Genomic DNA, 4,950 nt, shown 5'->3' with positions numbered 1-4,950 from the left:
TTTAAAGGTACTGAGCAGTGATTCCAAAGGCACCATAAAAAATGTGCTTAAAAGGATACGTGAAAGTCAACCAAGGGACTGAATAATCTAAGAGAAGGGCCAGGGATGTTTTATATTGGCCTTAAATAAACAGTGCCATTGTGGGAAGTTAAATATGGTAGCATCTGCCAAAAATACTACTAAAGCAAAAGAGCCTATGTTGGTAGCAAAAAAAATATCTCCCCCTCTCTCCTCTCCTGGCATGAAGCAGGCGTAGGTTTGTTTATGTTGGCTATATAAACTTCATTGCTCCAAGAGAATTATTCTCCATTCCTGAAATGGACTCATTTGAAGATATTAGAATTAAAAAAAGGACAATTTCATATAGTACTCACTGCACCTGAATGTTCTCCATTATCAGACATTGTGCTTGAGCTGACACAGAGACTTGAGGGGGGTGAGCGATGCAGAACTGGGATCCAATCAAGTCATATTTTTCAAGAGAGCCTCATACAGGCAGAGACCCCAGGAGGGTATGCCATTTGAGTCCCAGAACTTAGTACAAGCAAAACAAAAAGGTTTACAACCAACCTGAGAATATGAGACCTGGGGAGCACAATTTGTCCCCTAACTGAGTAAATACAGTAGCTGCATTTTACAACTCCAAATTCAAGAGGTCTTTCCTGCCTGAAAAAGTACCGGTGTGTGCTTAATATCCATTGAATACCTCTGTAATCTGAGCCTCAGCCAGTCCAATGGGCAGGTCACAGAGGAAAAATACCTTCAAAACACACAGAGATTTGCATGCAGAAGGACGGCACTCACGTGTCTAGAGAACCACAAAGGGCAGAAGAGGTACAAAGACTTTGCCTAATGCAACTGCAGCTGAACAGTGACTGGGAATCTGCTTCTTACATAAAGCGAAACTGCACAAACCACAATTTCTCCTCCCTGGGAGCGCAGAGAGCAGTGGAGCTCACCTCCTGCCTGCAGCCGAGTTTTTTCTCCATTTTCTGCAAAGAGAACATTACATTTAATCCAGCAGGGAGGTCCCCACTCAGGTCTCTTCCAAATGCTGCCTTTCAGCTTAATGTTTAATCATTCAAGCTTCCTTCATGCTTTTATGAATACAATATGAAAGGACTGGAAAAAGAACTGTTTGCCTCTAAGATTCATTGCCATCAGATAAAACTATGATATTTATGTAGTGTACTACACTAAAGAAAATTACTCAACTGGGCATTACTCTACTCTACAGTGCTGGCAGAAACTGTGAAAGAGACGTTAAATTTCTGGAACTGCTGTGAAAGACTGAAAAAAATTGTTATTTCAGTATCATGATAAGCAATATATGCATTGAAATTCTATTCCATAAAAGACTGTATACTAACATTCAATCAATAAGACCTTTTGTTTTCTGGTTGTTTTCCCCCCAGGGATTTTATTCAGGTCGTGTCTCAGAAATGAACAATGAGCATGTAAAATTTAAACTTTTACATGAAGTTGCTCAAGACCTGAGAAGACTGAGTGCATGTGGAGAAAAATGCAAAGGATCTTCTATTCTCCACTTAATCATGCTGGTTACATTTTTCTATAGTTCTGAATTGGAGATACACAAAAAGTAAACAGTATTTATAGCATAAGCACAATTCAGTTGCCATCCTTTATGCTTTCAAATGGAAGATGTAAAAATGCCACAGGCTGAAATTTTTATTCATGTAAATATGTATTTTTATGTTTCAAGTGTTTGTCAGGCCAGAAGAGTGTAAAAAATTGAATTTGACAGTTAATTTCTAATCACCTCCTTTATCATCCATTGCAGTGCTGTAATAAATCCTACTTCACCTCTCCCTTGGACTCTTTTTATTCTGATCACTGCGTTTCCATGGCTGTTGTTTTCATATCTCAACCTCCTTTTCTAGGCTCTAACTTGTGCTTCAGGATCCATCATCAGAGTTCCACTGTCTTGCAAAGCCCACAAACACCTAAAATTTAGAAATATTACATTAACAAAAGGAAAGGAGTCTGTAACTGGACTTTTCTCAATGAATTTAGTATATTTAGTGATGTATATCCTTTTACTATGTCATCTTCTGGCTTGAAAATGGTTAGCAACTAATAAAATAAGTTGATGAAATCTTTACAGGATCACTGTGTCCAGCAACAGCCCCCTGGGCCAAAAATGGCTTGGGAACAAGGGCAGCAAAGTTTTAATGGGAGGGAATGGAAATTCTACTTTGCATAAGAAGGCCAGAAGAACTTGACATATTTAGTGTAGCAAAACAAAAGCTGATACAGAATGTCATTGCTTTCTATAAATACACCAGGAGGTTAAACATCAAGGAAGGAAAAGATCTTTTGAAGATAAAGTAGAGTGTTGGCACAAGAACAAATGGGCATAAACTGCCCGTGAATGTATTTTAACTGGAAGCTGAAAGACATTATGTAGCCAGTTGAGCAATCAGCGCTGGGGAGAGCAGACTTCCAATGCAAGTTTGGGGGCACGAGAGGGTTCGTAAGATGGAGTGAGAACAGCTGAGGAAAGGCATTGTGTGATGTGGCCTGGGGCTAGCAGGGGACTGGGCTCCAAGACACAGGGGGTCCCTTACAGCCCTCTGTTCCTTTGTTTTAATTTTTCTCAAAGGTATTTGGAGATTCTGCATGGTGATGTCTCACAGCTGGTAAAGGATATGGCTCAGAGAAGAAAAAAGAAATAAGCAACATGTTTTAGCTCACCAGATGTATGCTATTACTTTATTCCCAATTCACAGGAAATGAACAATCACTTAGTACTGACAGGTACATACTGGAACTTACTATCTTTCTTTTAAACCTTAAAATAATGTACTACAGAAGTTTAGCATTAACCTTAAAGCAGATTTCACATTTTTGCCAAGGTTACTGTGATATCTTGTGAAACCTATGGGGGAAAACAGAAGAAGAAGGAGGCAGCAGGCAGAAATGATATAAATTGTTGCCAGAATGGCTGAAATGTTAGCAAGGTTAAAAAAAAAAAAACAAAAAACCTTATCATCCAAAGCTATTCTGCTCACAGAGAAACCTCTGTGAAAGGTCTCTTGGGAGCTGCAGACGGTTAGGTAGGTCTGATTTTCATTTGGGTGTAACCCAAATTACCTTCTTAATAGACAATTAGACAAGACAAAAGTAATGGTAAAAGCAGCAAGTGTCTCGCTGAATCAAAGGATTACAGTTTGTTAACTGCATTAAGTGGAAGGGGTTACAGCTATATAAGGGTAGGTCCTTTCAGGTCTAAGACAAGGTCAGTGTTGTTTACCAGGATGATTCAGTTTGGCTTTTTACATAACTTTTTTGTGTTTGCCTCTGAAGAGGTGAAGGTTAGGTATGATAGCAAGTAAAGAAAAACTCAGGCCAATACTTTCTAATGTTGCTAGAGATTTCAGCATGCCTTTGCTTAAAAACAGATAAGGCCGGGCACTCAAAGGCAGGCAAGTATCCAGCTCTATCAGCAGCCAGTTTGTCCAAAGGAGAAACCTGAATGGCATCTGAGAGCCAGCAGGCTGCTGCTCAGCGTGTCACTGTGCCCCCTTTCTGCTTTTCCACTGAGCGAGTCAATGCCAGAAGTGACATTGGAAAGTTTGGGTTTTCTCAGACACCCCTTGAACTGGCAAGTCAGGATGATTTCTAAATAGTAAATGGAAACAGAACAATTTAGATTGAAAGGATCTTCTGGATATCACCTTGCCCAACCTGCTCTTCAAACCATGGTTAATCTGCCCAGCTGAGGTTTGAGTATCTCTAAGAGCAGCTATCACAATCTCTCTGGGCAACCTGGCCATTGTTCAACTATTCTTACTGGGATTTTTCCTCTCGTTGTCCAACTGGAATTTCCTGTTCTTACATTTGTCTTGCCTGTTATCTTTCTGCAGCTTCAGGAAGAGTCAGTCCCATCCTTGTCTACAACCATTCCCTAGGTAATTGAAAACAACAGAAAGATTTCTCCTGATCATTTTCATCCCCCAGGCTCAGCAAAGCCAATTCTCTCAACTTCACTTTATTGCCTCTTGCTTCAGCCTCTTGAGCATCTTACTGGCCTTCTTCTGGACTCCGGCATGGATCAGTGTTTCTCTTGTACCAGGGCTCCCAAACTGGACACATCATTTCATACAAAGTCCCTTCCTTTAATCCCTTGATTTTACCCTTCCTGTTACAGCCCAATATGCAGAAGGACCTTTGTTCCCAGAGGGCACACTACTGACATGTTTAACCTGTTGCTCACCAGGACTGCCAGCTCCTTTCCTAGGGAGCCAGCACGAGTCTGGCTGTTCTGTGTTGGGTTTATTCAACCCAGGTGCAGTTTTTGTGCTTTCCTTTGTTGAACTGCGAGAGTTTTGTCATGGCCCATTTCTCCAGCCTGTCAATGTCCTCCTGAATGGTAGCTCTGCCCTCCAAAATACTGATCCCTCTCCTCTGTTCGATATTATCTGCAAATCTCCTGAGAGTGCATTGTAGATTATTGTCCAAGACACTAAGGAGTACATTAAACAGCATCAGCCCCCCTGCTAAGTCCAGTAAACTATTCAACTGGTTATCAGCTAGACTGAACTATTGGTTAATTTTCTTTGAGCCTGGAGATTCAGTCAGTTTATCACAGATCTTCAAGTCCAGCCATCTAGTCCATATCTCCCCACTTTGGCTACAAGGATGCTACAGGAAATAATCTCTGAAATATTGCTTAAATCAAGAGAAATGCCATCCATTTTCTTCCCCTCATGTACAGAGCCAGAGATCTTATCTCAGGAGGCAACCAGGCTATCACAATTTACCCTTAAACAATATAATTTGATTTTTATTCTGAATTTCATGTTTAAGTTCTGAAATTGCCACCTTTTCCAACATCCTCCCTCCAAAACTGTATCTCACACCCAGAATATCACTAATATGATTGGGTTTTATTCTTGAGGCAGGATCAGCAACCAACCCAACACTTTC

Source organism: Vidua chalybeata, chromosome 1, assembly GCF_026979565.1.
Source record: "Vidua chalybeata isolate OUT-0048 chromosome 1, bVidCha1 merged haplotype, whole genome shotgun sequence".
In the NCBI taxonomy this organism is placed as follows: Eukaryota; Metazoa; Chordata; class Aves; order Passeriformes; family Viduidae; genus Vidua; species Vidua chalybeata.
Note: the sequence above shows the minus strand (reverse complement) of the source record.